Below are 17844 nucleotides of genomic sequence, written 5' to 3'. Positions count from 1 at the left end.
AGAGTGTCAGAGAGCAAACTGGAGCAGAGGGGCATGAAGTTGTTTTATTCTATGGTGGCTAAGATTTTGGCTCTCAGTGTCAATAAAGACCTATGTCAATAAGACACAGCTAGGAGAATATTTTAGGACTGAAAGCACAATATTAATCATTCTCCAAAAGTTGTAGGGACCATCTTTGTTGGTGCCATCCCCAAGAATAGACTCCTGGACTTCTCATGTGAGCTGGGATCCTGTTAGAAAACTCCTCAGAGACATACATTTACAGCCAGACTTAGAGGCACGTGGGAACAAGTCATTCAGAAAACGAATAAGGACAGCAACCGAAGACTTGGTATCTCCATGTTCTTCTTCATACTGTCTCTTCCCAGCCATGAAAGACAGTTCCGGGGGGTTAGGGCACAGCACATGTCGCTCTCCCATTCCCTTGCTGTGTGCAATCTTACCAGAAGGCCGCATAGTCCTGCCTGCCCTGCAGAGTGTCCGGGTGTGCCCCGAGGATGGCCTAGCCAGAAACACTCTGAGGACCGTGCCTGCCCCCTCCGGGGTTCTCTTGCCCTCTTCATGGATCCCTTTCCTCATGTCATCCTAGATATCCCTCAAAGGGTTTTGCTTGGTTTTTCATGTAAGTTTGTTCATTTCATGGGAACACTGTTTCAACCTGTAAAACCTTACACCCACCTAGTGTCTCCATTTCTTTTTTTAATTACATCTTAAGGCCCTGAAACTGGGCATCTGCCCACCTTCCTCCACTGTTCCTTTGAAAGCTAGTGACATCCTTCTTCTCAAATCTGATGACTTTCCTAAGCCACCCTCCCACCCCTTTCTCAGTCCTGCAGCATCCCTGAGGCTGGTCACCCACCACCCAGCCACCCAGCTGAAGACTCCTTCTTTCTGGAAATACTCTTTATTCCATCCTCTCTGGCATGCTGGGTTGCCTTCACTCCCTTTGGCAGAACTGACAAACCAAGCAATGCCCTTTTTCTGTCTTTGCTGCCTTCCCCACCCCAACACACACAAACACACATGCACACGCACACACACACGCATGTGCACAAGTCTCCCTAAGTGTGGATGTCCTGCAATACTCACTCTTTAGCCTATGCTCTTCCCTTTTCTCTCTTCTTCAGTGAACTTATCCCATCTCATGCTTTTAGCCATCAGCTCAGATGGCAGACCCCACAGTCTTCATTTCTAATTGTGACCCTCAGAGCTTCTGGGCTGGTGAACACATGGAGATTTGAAGAGAATGGAGTATCTCTCGATAGAATGGAAGCTCCGTACCCTTTCCCTATACCTGTCCCTATGTATCTCTTCCATCTAGATGATCATCTGTATCCTTATTATAGCCTTTAATGAACTGGTAAATGGAAATATTCTTGGAATAGGAAAAAGAAAACAACTGAGAAACTTTCTGCATGACAAAAGGCAGCCACTTGACCATCAAGGACCCAAATATTCTTTTTACTTTTGGAGCAAGAGGACATTGAGAAGATGAGAACTGTCAGGATTAAAGAAGATTGTGCTGGCATTACTTCCTAAAGGGTCCCTGGCCTTGGAAGATGTTGAATCTTTGACCTTTATGATGGTGTGGGCATTGAAGAAAACCGCATTTATGAGTCTCTTTGAGTGGCAGTGTCAAGGATAAATAAATAAACTTAAAAAAGGAAAAACAGCTTGAGAAATATCTATGGTCATGGTGCCTGAAGTAGACCCTCTAATTGTGGCCCTCAGGTCTATTCTGTCTCATGAGTTAGAGGATGCTTCCACTTGGTGTCTTCTCAGATTCAGTTAGTGGAATAAAACATATCTGTCCCTTACCAGCCTCTCCATGGGCCTGTGGGCCTGCCTTTCTAAGTTCTTTCTCCCTGCCCTGCACATTTTTAGCTGGGTGACGAGACGAGCTCTAACTACATGCTTTTGTCACCCCGTGTACTGACATATCTGTATCTCATCTTCATTTTTCTTTAAAAAGGTTTTTATTTTACTCATTTTTGAGAGAGAGACCAAGCACTTGTGTGTGTGAGTGAGAGAAGGGCAGAGAGAGAGAGAGAGAGAGAGAGAGAGAATCCCAAGCAGGCTCTGTGCTATCACGTGGAACCCAATATGATGCTTGATCTCACATCCCTGAAATCATTACTTGAGCCAAAATCAAGAGTCAGATGTTTATCTGAGTCAGACATTGTCCCAGCAATTCTCTCTTTCCTGAAGAATCAGTTTTTTGCTCTCTACTGGATGTGTCCCATGAGCATTCAGATGTGGCCCCATCTTACACACACACACACACACACACACACACATATACACACACACACACACACCGGAAACCTCCCCTAACCCCACTTCCTCCTCCAGCTGCCATCTCGTTTCTCTTGTTTACACATTGAAACTCCTTTCAATAGTTGTTTATACTCATAGTCTCCAATCTTTCTTGTCCCATATTCCCTGTTGAACTCGGTCTCATTAGGATTTCACAGCATCTTACCCTCCCGCACCCTCCCATGCATGTCACCACTGCCGAGAGCATTCCTATCAAAATCACCAATAATTGCCTCACCACTGCAGTCTGTGGTCATCCCAAGTAATCATCATGCCTGACCCCTCGGCAGCATTTGACTGAGTTGATCACTCTATCCTTCTTCATTTTTTTAAAAATATTTTATTTATTTTTGATACAGAGCATGAGAGGGGTAGAAGCGCTGAGAGAAGGAGACACAGAATCTGAAGCAAGCTCCAGGCTCTGAGCCGACTGTCAGCACAGAGCCTGATGCGGGGCTCGAACCCAGGAACGTGAGATCTGACCTGAGCCAAAGTCGGAGCCCTAACCGACTGAGCCACCCAGGCGCCCCTATCCTTCTTTAATACATTCTCTTTACTTGGCTTCTGGGAAGCCACCCTCTTTGGATTTTCCTTCTTCCTTCTTGGATGTATCTTTTCAGCCTCCTTTGTTGATTCCACCTTATTCCCCACTTCTTACTGTTTGAATGCCCAGGGCACAGTCCCTGGAGCTCTTTCTAATTACTCTCTCTCCTGGAATGACCTCATCCAGTCCATGGTTTTAAATATAATCAATATGTCCATGATACCCACATTTGGAACTCCATGTGCCCATGTCCAATTGCCCATTCTCCATCTCTATTTGAATGTACAAGAGACATCTGAAGGCATCCAAAACTGATCTCCTGGTCTCGATACCAAAACCTGCTCTTCTGACAGCTTTTCCCATCTTAGTTAATGGCATCTTCTGGCTGCTGAGACTTAAAGTCTTAGAATCCAGTCTCCCTTCTCCTCCCACCACCTGCTTCTTCTCTGTTCTCTCATAGTCTATAGTGATCCTTCTGCAAATCCTCTTCTTTTTGCCTTCAACATTATGTGCACAATACAACCGTGACCCACCACTTCCAAGGTGCCTCCTTCATCCAGCCATCATGTAATGGCCTCCTAATTCCCCACTCCTAACTCCTGGCTGCCTGCATGCTATTCTCAACAGAGCTCTCTCAGAGCGATCCTGTCCTGTCGCTGAGCTTGTCACTTCCCTGCCTCCCATGATGCTCTGAACAAAGATCAAAGTGTCTACAGTGGTCTGCAAGTCCCTCCGTAGTCTGAAGCCCTGTTGCCTGTCAGGCCCCATTTCCAAATGCTCTCCCCCTTGCTTTCACCACTCTAGCTGTGCTGGCCTCCGCTCCATCGCAAAGAGGCTGGGGGTAGTCCCACCTCCCATCTTCCCGTGCTCTCTCCTCTACCCCAGTACTCTTTTTAAATATATATATGACTTGCTTCCTTACTTCTTCAGGCTTGTATTCCAATTTTGTCTTCCTGTTGAAGACGTCCCACTTACTCTATTTAAACAGCCCCTTGCCCAGTCTCAAAGCTCCCCAAATCCCTTACCCTGCTTGGATTTTTCCACAGCCAACTGTCATTATGTATATTTACTTTTTTTTTTTAATAGTCTACCTTTCCTTTCTAAAATGTAAGCTCTCTGATGGCAGGGCTTTTGTCTGTCTTGTTTACTCTGAACTCTCATTGCCTAAAATGTGCCTGACATTTAGTGGACATATGTGTCCTGAGTGAGTGAATGGATTTCTCCCTTGAAGGTGATTTTCAGGGGTGCCTGGGTGGCTAGCCAGTTGGGCATCTGACTTTTTTTTATTTTTTATTTTTTATGTTTTTTATTTATTTTTGAGAGACAGAGAGTGTGTGTGTGAGTAGGAGAGGGTCAGAGAGAAAGGGAGATACAGAATCTGAAACAGGCTCCAAGCTCTGAGCTAGCTATCAGCACAGAGCCCAATGCAGGGCTTGAACCCACAAACCGTGAGATCATGACCTGAGCTGAAGCTGGACGCTCAACCAACTGAGCCACCCAGGCACCCCTGGTGTCTGAGTCTTAATTTTGGCTCAGACCATGATCCCAGGGTCATGGGATCAAGCCCTGTTTTGGGCATAGAGCCTGCGTATGTTTCTCTCTCTCTCTCTCTCTCTGCCCCTCTTCCACTCTTGCTCTCTGTCTCTCTCCCTCCAAAATAATATTTTAAAGATGGTTTTCATATTTCCTCCTATACTCTTCATTTTATCTACCAACCCTAGTTAAAACTTACTTTCTCAAGTCTGTATTACTATAATATCCTATGCACTGGTGTCTAATAACAGAACCAAGACTAGGATATAGGTTTCCTGATTCTCAGCCTAGGTTACCTCCATTGCCTGGCCATTCCAGTTTCTAAATATTTTTAATGTTTTGTTAGTAGTGCCCATCTATGATGGCAGGCCTAGCCAGAAACCCGTGGAGAGCATAAGCTTTGATTATGCCCAGGAGTTTTGTTTAAGTCATAGGAACAAACTCCCCCTCCCCCCATTTATAGAGGTTTGAAGGTCTTAAATAATATTCTAGTTAGACTTTTTGGTTAAAAAAACCACAACAAAGAAAGTGAGTACATTACTGGGAATGGAGGAGCCTGGACAAGCCGAGTAATATATGCACATTCATTTTGGAACCTCTTGAGTTTCTGGGAGCCCCTCTTCCAGGGGAATAACAAGGCTGAATTGAGTGTACGAGACATATCTGTGATCTTCATAACCTTTGCTCACTTCTTTTCCATGTGGCAGAAGGCTTTCTCTCTGAAACCAGGAAAAACAATGGAGCAGCAGCGTGGCCCTGGGCATTGCAAACCAAACACCTAGCAGGACCGAATAGAGAATATGAATGAGGAAAGAAGTGCAGATCATAGAGACCTGGAGAGGGCATGATCACTCTAAAGTGATCGCCACTCTTCAACCTGGCCACTGGTTGCCATGGGGAAAAATGTGGGTCCATAAATTTTCAAAAGAAACTGGAAATCTGGTATTTAATGATGGAAAATCCCTTAAATTATAAGTGTTGGCAGTATATTCAAGGTTTTTTAGATGCTGTGTGGTCCACAAAACACATCTCTGGGCTAAATTGGTCCTGTGAGCTGCTTTCCCTACAACCTATAATGCAGGAAAAAGAGAATGAGCAGTAGGATCATACAGATTGAGTTCAACTCTTGGCTCTACCTATTAGATGTTATTTCAAGTTACTTAAACTAAGCTTCATTTTTTTTAATCTCCAAAATCAGGACAGTGCTTACAGGATTGATATACAAATTAAATGAAATCACGTAGTTGGCACTCAGTGTTAATTTCCCTTCTCTCTCTATTCTCTGCCCTCTCCCCCCGTTCACATTGCACAATAAACTGGATAGAACAGCTGAACATTTTTATCTGAAGCAAGTTAAGCAACATTTTTTATCATTTATCATACATTTTTCTAGGAAAATTGAACATGATGAGCCTAAAAGTACAGTACCAGTTGCCTACCAGCCCTCATTTGCATCTGTGATAGGAAACAAACCTGAAGAGGAATTTTTTGGTTATTGTTTTATTTTGTTCTGTTTTATTTTTTTAAGGACAGGAGGACAGAGGATGTATTAATGAAACATTCTTCCCCAAATAAATCAAATTCAGCTAACATGATGTCCAGTGATCCTGACTATGCCACAAAAGGAAGCCACCCTCCACCCCCCACCCCACCCGCTAGAAGAGAAAGCTCCACGGCACTCCTGAGGCTTTCAAAGAGCTTTACAAAAGTGGGAAGGAGGGGCATATAATCAGAGCAGAAAAGCAAAGAGTGTCACTTGCTTGTAGCCACCATGTTAGCAAGTCTGGGCCTCAGAAGGAGCTGAGACTTGCAAAAAAAAAAATGCTCAGGAACAGCAGAAAGGGCTTTGTGCAAATAAGTTCTGTGCAGGAAGACTAGGAAAGGGCAGGTCCAGTGCTTAGGACAGAGGTTTTCATGCTGGCAGATGAGAGATACAAAGCCGAATTACTCAACTCCTACTTCACTTCCATCCTCTCTATCTCCAAGAAGGATCTTTAAATTGGAAAGAGTAAAAATGCGGTGAAGAGGAAATTGCAGCCCTAGGTGCAAAGCTCCTTAGAAAATAAATACCTGGCCTCTCTAAATAAGCTCAGGTCTCCACACCCTGACAAATTACATCCCTGGGGACTGAAAGAGCTTGTAGATTTAATCACAGAACCATTGTCAGTAATCTTTCAGGAATCTCTGGAGGGAGGCCAAGGAAATAGTGACAGGCAACTGTCCTAGGCCTAGACAGGGAGACTATGTAGGTTTGGGAAAGTTTGCCCTGTTCAGTTTAATTTTGATCCCAGCAAACCTTAACCTGGGTTATTAAAGAGTTAGATTGTAATCACATCAAAGAGGAAGTGGTGCTCTCAAGAAGCCAGCACAAGTTCATGCAGAATAAACCACATCATACTGACATCATTTCATAATTTTTACATTTTTGTGAAAGGTTACCAAAACTCACCAGATTGTTGCAAAGGGAGCAAATCTTTCAGCAGGGCTTTTTGACAGTTTCTCATTGTGAGATTGAATAGATAAGGACCAGATTCTCTCCAGTTGGGTGAAGGCATAACCGGGCAAACTATGGCATCCAGAAAGCATCGAATGATTGAGCCAAGTCACCCAAGGAGAGGCAGATAGAACAAAGTGCCTCTGGTCCCTGTTTGGGACCAGCTCCATTAAAAATCTTTCAATGACATGCACAATGTGCCAACGTATAGATGTGGGCTGACACAAAATGAAATATAAATAATACGCTGCATGACAGAAACAGGATATGGTCTGCCTGAACAAGGAGCCAAAACAAACACAATGGAATTTAATGGGGTGGGTGAGGGGGAATGAAAGTTTTTCATTTTGATTTAAAGAAAACAACAACTCAGTTATTAAAACTATTGACAAGAGTTAATGTGACGAAGTCTTGAAGATTTGAGCTCAAAAAGCTCAACATAAGCCAAAAGTTCTGTCATGGCTACAAGAGACTAATATTCATTAAGGGACAGAGAGGGAGGCATGGGCCCCCTACGGCTCATGAGAGCGCCATTGGGCCAGTTCCCTCAGGGCGTCCGGGTATGCCCTAGGCACCAGGTTTTTCCTTCATATTAAGCTTTTTAGGCCTTTTAAATTTTTTTAGTTATAAAATCAAAATATAATCATTAGAAGCTTAGAAACATAGAGAGGTAAAAAGAACACGAAAGCCATCTAGTTGGGATCACTACTGATTTCATTTTGGTATGCGTCCTTCAGGTCTTTTTTGGTGTAAGAAGGAGGCAAAGGGGGGAAGTTTTAAAGATGTGGCTTATGTAGGGGCACCAGTCCGTGCTGAGGTGGCTCAGGTGGTTAGGCATCCTACTCTTGATTTCGGTTCAGGTCGTGATCTCACGGTTTGTGAGTTCGAGCCCCATGTCATCCTCTGTGCGGCACTGATAATATGGATCCTGCTTGGGATTCTGTCTCTCCCTCTGCCCCTTTCCCCTGGCTTGTGGTCTCTCTTTCTCTCTCAAAATAAATAAATAATTTTTTTAAATGTGGCTTATGTAGTTTTATATGTTTTGAAAAAGTAACACTGATCCTGAATTATCTCCTCAAGTCATTATATATCTTTTAAAAACACAATTTTTAATAGTTACACAATCTAATATCATACAGATATGCCTTAATCTGGTTACATTCATTTACTCTTAGACATTTGGGTTGTCTCTACTTAGTGGTGTGGCAGGGAGGTGACACCAGATTTTATAGGGGGTACCAACAAAGCAGTTCAGGGGGGCCAGCGAGTTGAATGAAGGGTCTTGAAAATTTTGTCATGAAAGGGGCAGTTAGAAAATGAGAATGTTTGTCCTAGGGAAGGGCAGACTAAGAGAGTCCTGAAAGTTGTCTTTAAATCCTTGAAACACTGTCACAGGGGTAAAGGAGGGAATTAATGTTGTGTTGCTCCAGAAGTTTGAATGAAGAGAGTGGAAAGAGGCTGAGGGAGTCTGATCACAGCTCCATCCATCATGATTCCTGCTGCCTACCAACAGCCATCATGGGAAATGCTCATGCAGAGGCAGGATGGCCACCCAGGGCAGGAATCTGTGGACCGGATTGCTTCATGGAGTGGGAGGCAGAAATAATAACCTCAAAGATTCCTTCCAACTGGAAAGTTTGGTGTTGCTTTCTAAGTAACAAAACTGCCCTTCGGTGACCTTGCTCGCATGAAGAATTTATGGCAGGTAAGGAGGACAGAAGTCAATGTCATTAATTTACTGCTAGAGTGAGCACTGTAGCTCAGAGATACAATATACATCTTTGTGCTCTGTATTGGTTCTCTAGATAACATTTTACAGTCAGCGATGCATTTTTCATATAGACCTTGTAATTTCATTCTTGTAACTAACTGCTTTGTGAAGTAGGTATTGTCATTCTCCCACATTTAAAAGTGAGAAAATTGAAGCCTCAAGTGCTCAAGTGACACAGCCCAGTCTTCCAGCTCAGGTTTCCTGGCACTTTCTACAGTAAGCTGTCACTCCTCTGGTGTGAGTCCCTGGGTGCTCTTTTACGGGCTCCCATAGGAAGGTCTTTTCTCCTTTATTTTGTATCTAGGATGCTAGATTTTAAACATCCATTCAGGTAGGATGATATGTTATTTTTCTTTTTCCATGCCATCTTCCTGTTACTCAACATTGTCTCTAGAATGCAGATCTGACAGTGTCAGCCCCTTGTTTAAATTTCTTTAGCTTCCCATTGTCTCCCACAATAACTCCTAATTCCGTTGGGAGGGGACATTTCAGAATCTTAAGAGGAAATGAAGCATGGTTCAAAACATCAGACATTATTTGGAAAGAAAAATTAAAGCACTTGGCTCATAAACCCATTTCCGGCTCGGTAGTGATATATAGGCAACACTAACTCTCAATCCTTTTGGGAGAGCATATTATTTTGGGAGGGCAGAACAGTGCATGGGATTTTAATTTTTATCAAAGAGGCAATAGGTTTTGCCGCTGCTGTTTGAGAAACACTGATGTAAGGGGTGACACAATGCCACCTCTTTCATGTATCCAAATTTTAAATACATTCAAGCTTATGTCTGGGCTCTCAAACTTCAACTGGTCTAGGTTTCTATGTGAAACAATTCTATCTTTTTTTAAGTTAATTTTTTAAAGTTTATATTTTTGAGAGAGGGAGAGAGAGTTTGAGTGGGAGAGGGATATAGAGAGAAAGGGAGACAGAAAGAATTCCCAGCAGGCTCCATGCTCCTCATTGAGCCCGACAGAGGGCTTGATCCCACCACTGTGAGATCATGACTTGAGCCAAAATCAAGAGTCAGACGCTTAACCCACTGAGCCACCCAGGCCCCCCAAAGTAATTCCAGCTTGATTATTGTGACTTGATAGTATGTTTTGATCTCTAGCAGGACACGTGCCTCCAATGTTTGTTCCTCCAAAAGTATCTTAGCTATTCTTGGCTCTTTGATCTTCCATATTAATTTTAGTTTGAGCTTTTCAATTCCCTTGAAAAAACCTCATTTTTATTTTGATTGTCACTGCACTGAATTCATGGATTCAAATTGGGGGGCAAGCTGACAACCTAATGATATCAGCAACCTGCCAGACCCCATGCCTTTCTTGTTAGTAGAGCATGCCTCTTTGATAGAGGCTGTAGGCAGGAGATGCTCCCCCAGCTCCCTTACTGGTAGGCATGGCCTCATGACCCCCTCCTGAGCAGAGGGGCATAAGGTGAAGCTTTATGAGAAAGGTTTGATAATAATGGATGTGTGAGGAGATACTTCTACCTCCTTCAGCACAGGGCTGTGTGAGGGGGACCTTGCACATGGACTAGAGCTAGGACATCTAACCTGCAACTCTGAGAAGACAACTCTGAGGACAAAAGCCCTATTGAAGACGATATAGCAGAAAGAGGGAAAGGGCCTGAATGTTTGATGACATCTTTGAGTGGCAGAATTAACCAACCCTGGGCCTGCTTATGCTGGGTTTCTTCTTATGGAAAATGATAAACATTCTCCAATTTAAGACATTTTTTGGTTGGGTATCTGTTACTAGCATGTGAAAGCATCCTGGTGAATGTAACAGGCATTTTTTTTTTCATTTTCTTCAGTACTATTTCCTCATTTTTGTCACAAGCACTTTATACATTTTTATGAATAAAACATTTTTAAAATTATATTTCTTATTATCTGTTACTAATGATGAGGTAGGCTACTGATTTGTTTGTTGGTCTTACATCCATCCTTAGTGATCACTTTTATGAATTCCAAAAGTCTATCTAGAAACTCTCTTACTATCATATCATCTGTAAATAAGGACAGTTTTCCTTTTGCTTTTAAATTCTTTTTTCTATTATTTTCTTTATTTTATTATATTACTTGGGCTTTCCGTAAAGTATTGAAATGAAGGAGTTATAGTAAGCAGTCCTGGCTCCACTTGACTCTGGTAGGAATCCTTCTGAAGTTTTACCTTTTAGGCCTCAGCATGACATGACTCAAGGGGCTCCATGACATTGCTGTACCATTCATTATGTGTGGTTTTGTGATACCTTTTTATAAATATTCTTCATTTGGTTAAAGTATTCCTTTTTGTATCAGTTTTTATTAGTCTTGGTTGCAAGTATCACAAAAAGTCTAAATAGTGGATTAAACAAGATAGAAATGCTCAAGATGTCGAGAGGGAGTCAGCTCAGCACACAGGTAGCACATCTCTGAGAGACTCAGGTTCCTACTCTCACATTCTACCATCTTCATGGGAAAGGTGGAAAAGGTAAGCTTTGCCCAATAAGTGAAGAAAAAGCATTCAATAGAATTTATCACAGACATGGATCATCTGGGTGGCTCAGTCCATTAGGCATCCAACTTTGGCTCAGGTCATGATCTCATGGTTTGTGAGTTCGAGCACTACATCAGGCTCTGTGCTAACAGCTCAGAGCCTGGAGCCTGCTTTGGATTCTGTGTCTCCCTCTCTGCTATTCCCCTGCTTATGCTCTGTCTCTCTCCTTCAAAAATTAAAAAAGAAAATACTTTATCACAGACTTGTGATTTTTTTTTTAAAAAACTTAACAAAGTAGGACTAGAACACATGGTCAAGTTTGTCAACTTCACCCAGTATTTATTCTCCCCTCTCTCATTGTAAAAATAAACTTCAACCTTTTCTTCTAATTTTTCACATTTATTTGCATACATTTATGTATTTTTCTCCCATGGCTTATTTATTCCATATCCTAATGTGGCGTGCTTCTGTTCTTTTTTGTTGTTGTTCTTTTTTGTTGTGCTTCTCTATATTGTTTATTTATGCCTTTTTTTCTTGGTTAGCCTTATTAGATGATATTCTTTTATTCAAAAAATCCAATTTTACTCATTGATCTTTTTATACAATTTGTTTTCTAATTTATTGATCTCTGCTTTAGCTTTATTATTTCCTTCCTTCCAGTGTTTTAAGCCTTTTTCTGAGTTGAATTGATTGTATATTCATGTAATTCTCATCTTTCTTTTTATAAATTAATTGTAGGTTCTAATTGTACTTTTTTTTTTTTTACATAGCACTGATGAAAAGTTCAGAATCAGAATAAGGAATATCACACAAAATAATTCATGAAAATTAAATACAAATCCCTTAATGATTATGAAAAAATGATATAGACAATGGGCTTGAGGGGGCTTGATACGTATTATTATGTCAATCTATGTGCAATTATATCCTCTAATTTCACTCTAGCTGTATCACATGTGATCCTTTCATTTTCATTTAGTTTAAAATATTTTGGACTTTCCACTGTGATTTCTTCTTGAACCCAAAAACTATTTAGGAGGCCATTTTTAAGCTTCCAAACACGTTTGTTCATTAGTTTGTTTTAACTTAAGAAATCCCTGGGGGCGGGTGTCTGGATGGCTTAGTCAGTTAAGCATCTGACAATTAATCTCAGCTCAGGTCATGATCCCGGGGTGTGTGGGTTCGAGCCCCACTTTGGGATCTGTGATGGTGCAGAGCCTGCTTGGGGTTCTGTCTCTCCTTCTCTCTGACCCTCCCCTGTTTGTGCTTTCTCTCTCTCAAAATAAATAATTAAACCCAAGAAAATTTTAAAAACAAAAAAGAACAAAACCTTGGCCACGTGGGTGACTCAGTCAGTTCAATATCCAACTTCAGCTTAGGTCACAATCTTCAGTTTTGTGGGTTTGAGCCCCGCATCAGGCTCTGTGATGACAGCTCAGAGCTTGGAGCCTGCTTCGGATTTTAGGGTTCCCTCTCTCTCTGCCCCTCCCCTGCTCTCACACTCTGGCTCTTTCTCTCTCAAAAATAAACATTTCAAAAAAAATCCTCTCCCTCTGGCTTACAGGTATCTAACAATCGCACAGTGATCAGAAAATATGTGTAATATAAATTCTTTGAAAATTATTAAAAACTTCTTTGTTATGGGCGCCTGTGTGGTTCAGTCAATGAGCATCTGACTCTTGGGACTGAGCCTCACATTGGGCTCTGTGCTGAACATGGAGCCTGATTAAGATTCTCTCTTTCTTTTTCTCTCTCTCTCCTTGCCCCTCTCCTCCACTTGCATGCTCTTTCTCTCTGTCTAAAAATAAAATAAAATAAATATTTTTTAAAATCTTCTTTGTTATATAGTCAAATTCACAAGTGCTCCATGTTAATATGAAAACAAATTATGTTTATTGTGTTCAAGGATCTACATATAGCTATCAAATAAAGTGATAGATTTTTTCTTCAAATATCTATAGTCTTAGAGTTACTTTTTGTCCATTTGATTTATTATTTTCTACTAGAAAAATGTTAAAAATCTCCTAATGTACATATATAGTGGTCAGTTTCCTTCTTTTATATAACTTTAATCCTGTTGTTCAGTGTGCACAAGATCATGACTGCTATATCATCTTAGAAGATCATTCAGTTTATTGTTATATAGTGTTTCTCTTTTTCCTACTTGTTATTTTTGCCATAAATTCTATTTTGTATAATATTAACACTGCTGCTCAATATTGTTTTGGAATTTGAACAATCTTTCTTTTTTTTCTTTTTTCTTTTTCTTTCTTTCTTTCTTTCTTTTTTTTCTCCAGCTTTTATTTTCAAACTTTTTGATATTGTTTAGGTACATCTTTCTTGTCAGTCATTTTTGGATCTCTCTCTCTCTCTCTCTCTCTCTCTCTCTCTCTCTCTCTTTCTCTGTCTCATTCATTCAAATAGTTTCTGCCTTCAGCTGTTGGTTTTAATCCATTTATAAGTAGTGTGAATTATTATTATCCCTTTTTTGTCTTTTTTAAATTTGCTTTTTTCTTTGCTTTTTTGTTTTTTTATGTACTTTTAAATTGGTAAAGTTTTTACCACTACTTTTCCCCCCTGCCTATAGTATGCATTTCTATCCTTTAAATGATTATACTTCTCCTTAAACAGTCAACAATAATATGCTTTTTTTTTAATTTTTTAATGTTTTTTATTTATTTTTGATACAGAGAGAGACAGATCATGAAAGGGGGAGGGTCAGAGAGAGGGAGATACAGAATCGGAAGCAGGCTCCAGGCTAGCTGTCAGCACAGAGCCCGACGCGGGGCTCGAACCCACAAACGTGAGATCTGACCTGAGCCGAAGCTGGAGGCTTACCTGACTGAGCCACCCAGGTGCCCCAATAATATGCTTTTTTAAAAAATATACAAATCTAAACTTTTTCAATACTTTTCAACTTTTTTAAATATTTGTATTCTCTTTCTGATCATATATAAAATTTTTCTATAAAACTCCCTTCTTCCATTTTGTTATTCTCTTGAACTCTACTTTCATTATTCTATAAACAAAATAAATATTACTTTTACTGTCATAATTCACTATATTTAGTAACATATTTCATTAATTTCTGTATAGTTGATAATTTTTTCCATTTTTTTGTCAAAATATAACTTACAATAAGTTCTGCCAGTGAGGATTAGTTGGTAGCAAAATGTTTAGCCCTTTCATTTCTAAAATGTTTCTATTTTATACTGCATTTTGACTGACAGTTAGCTGAATATAAATTTCCCTTAGCACTTTGAACATATGACTCCAATATTTCTTGCTTTCTATTGCTACTGATAGGAAGTTTAAGGCACAACTTCTGTCTACTTATTAGTCTTTCATAAGTAATCTATTTTATCTTCTCTGGTAACTTTAAAGATTTTTCTTTTATTGATAACATTACACAGTTTCACTGTGCTATAGACATATATTTATCCTGCTAGATACCCAAAGTGCACTTTTGATTTGAATTCTCATGTTCTCCTTTAATCCTGGAAAATTCCACGCTACTATCTTTCAAAAAAATGGCTTCTCTATCACTCCTTCAAGTTTTCCTTGCGGTACTCAAATTAGAGATGTGTGTTGCAGACTCTCTCCATGTTTAATCCTCCATGCCTTTGACTATTCTTCTCTTTTAAATTTTGTATTTCTTGGGGCACCTGAGGGCTCAGCCAGTTGGGTGTCCGACTTTGGGTCAGGTCATGATCTCACGGTCTGTGGGTTCAAGCGCTGCATCCTGCTCAGTGCTGACAGCTTAGAGCCTGGAGCCTATTTTGGAATTTGTGTCTGCCTCTCTCTCTCTCTCTCTCTCACACACACACAAATAAATAAACATTAAAATAAATTTAAAAATTTTTGTATTTCTTTGTTTCCTTGTACTAAATCTCAATGGATTTGTCAGTACTATATTCTAATTTACTAGTGACCTCTTAAACTGTGCCCAAAGAATTTATCCTGCCTGCTGAGCTTCCTATTTGATTCAATAATATATTTTTAGGTCCAAGATTTTCAGTAGATCCTTTTGCATACCTACATGTGTTGGTTTGTAAAACGGCTTCAAATTTATCCCATTCCTACATGCATGTCCCTTTGAAATGTGACTTTGATGTTCTTCTCATCAAAAAGTGGAGTCTGTTTCTCCATCCTTGAATCTGAGATTAGCTCTGTGACTCTCTTTGGCCAGGGGACATTGGCAAATGTGAGTCAAGCGAGGGCTTGAGAAGAGCTTGTACAGGAGAACTTGTCCTTTTTGCTGGCGGCAGGAAAATGCTATCACTGTGCGCACAAGCCTGGACTGGCTTCCTAGGAGATGAGAAAGCACAAAAAGAGGTCACCTAGCTGTCCCAGTGATCCCAGCTGAGGCCCGAAATGTGCAAATGAGGCCCTCCTGGACCTTGCAGCCTCAGCTAAGCCCGTTCAGATCGATCAGAACTGTCTAGTCAACACAAAACCGTAAGATATAAGACAGGTTTGCTTCTTGAGCCGCTAAGTTTGGGGGTGGCTGTGATGTATCCAAAGGTAATTGATACTGAATCTATCTTGTTCAATTTCTCCCTGTTATTTGTCACAACTTTTGCTCATTGTAAATATACATAATTTCTTCTTAATATCTTTAATCATCTTAAGTGAGTTCTTGTCTGATTGCTTCATAAAATTGTTTTTTCACTGGAGTTAAGTATCAATTTTGTTGATTCTCTCATTTCTAAATATATTCTGGAAAGTTTGCAGACTTGTTCTGCATGGGAGGATTTCTGTTTTGTTTGTTTTGATCTCTCTTGCACCCAGCTGAGAAGTTTTGTGGATACCTTTACCTGGGATCCTGCGCCCTCGGTCCTTCACCAGTTTACCGTGATGTTGAGGGCACCTGCCCCACAGTGATAATGAGAGTACTATTACAGAGCCAACAGCAGAACCTGGGTAAGCTCCTAGTTAGGAGGTTGGGTCTTAGATCTGCCTTCCCTGGTGCCATAGCTTCTGAGTCAGACCCTATCTTCAGAGAGTTAGCCTGTCACTGTCATCTTGTGCATAGAGGCTCAGTCCTTGTGCCCCAAGGGACTTAGGCTTCTTTCTGCTGCTGCCTGATTTGCACCCGCAGCCCCACAAGCGCATGGCTTCCCCTCTCTCCCTGCTCTGCAGTGATCCATAAAGATACTTCTTTCTTGTTTTTGAGTTTGGCTGCACCTTATCATGTTTTTTTTTTTCTTTTTATACTTTATCTTTTATTGCTTTGTGCTGAGAGAACAGGGAATGTGTAGAAATATAAAATTAAGGAAAGCTAAATTGACAGGATATCCATGTCATTTTCTCCCTAAAAATTTAAATATAAACTCCTTAGGCTGCTACTCACCATCTTTTGCAATTCGGGCCCACTCCACTTCCACTTCCAGACCCCCTGCACCCCGCTGGCAGGGGGTCACCTGCTGTTCCCTGAACACACGCGCTCCTGTGTCCTTACCCCTCTGTTCCTTCTGTCAGCATGGCCCTCCTGCCACACCTTTAATGTTAAGACCTTGATCAAAACTCATTTCACCTGGGAAGCTGGCTCCAGATCCTACAGACTAAGTTATTTCTATTTCTTCTCTGCACAATGCACTTAGTACGTATAAAAGGAATGAATGAATGAATCATGTGATGTGCAAGACTGAGTGAACACACAGGACATGGGACTTACTGCCATAGTGCCACCTCTGCGGTCAATTGTTGTTTATCCAAGTGTCTGCTCTGAGCAGTTGTAACGTACGGGGAAAGCAGTGGACACAGTTTTTCCGTGAAGGTTGCCTTGTATCACGGCCATTAAGCCAATTCTGCATGAAGCCAGTTAAGACAGCCTAATATGCTTTTGTAAAAGTGTGGCCTTTACAACTATTAAGGCAAGACGATTAGAGACAAACTGTCTCATTTCCTTCCTCAATTTCACAGCATTCTTTTAAAAAGAGAAGAGATGTTAGCCTGAGCGCTATTTTCTTTTTTCATTTCAGGAACACTAGAAATATGATGGAAAAAAGTTAATTACTTCAAGGTCTAGTCTGTTTAAATGCTTTAACATCTATAAAAGCCCAGTTGTATCTTTCTATTCATTACGATTCTATCTCAGGAGATGGGTGACATTTTTTTGGTCCCTTTTTGACAACGAGAAGATAATTTATCAAGGAAAATGGCACCAAATGGCATGTTTTCTGAGCAAAAATATTTACTTAATTGTCCAACTTTTCTGGAATTTTTCAGGATACTATTTCTTCCTCAGGAACAGAATGAAGGCTCTGTGACACGGAAGAAACAAAAAAGGATTTCAGTCTGGGTGCAGGATACTTGTGCTTTCTTTTCCTCCAGCTCAGCTGCATGGCTATGGCAAAAACAGAAATTCAACTGAGTAGCATTTTTGTTCTAAAAGTATCTAAAATTCATCTCAAATCCGTATATCTTCTGGGGAGAGAAACTAAATCCATTCTAACAAGTAATTAAGCAAACAAACAAAAAATCCCCTAAAACCACAGTCTCCTCTGGCACCGTCTACACCCACTTCCTGCCTGCACCTCCGCCCCTAGAGGGGCCACCTCCCCCTACACGCGCCACCTCTCACCTGACCCACTGTCACTGAGGGCTCGCTCTGGGTCACAGGACTGTGTCACACCAAAGCTGCATATGGGAACCACAGGTAAGAGAGCTGAGGAGGAGAAGCAACCCTCCCGTGTTAACGTC

This window comes from Suricata suricatta, chromosome 10, assembly GCF_006229205.1.
Source record: "Suricata suricatta isolate VVHF042 chromosome 10, meerkat_22Aug2017_6uvM2_HiC, whole genome shotgun sequence".
Taxonomy (NCBI): domain Eukaryota; kingdom Metazoa; phylum Chordata; class Mammalia; order Carnivora; family Herpestidae; genus Suricata; species Suricata suricatta.
The sequence above is the reverse complement of the archived record's forward strand: the minus strand, read 5'-3'. Positions refer to the sequence as shown.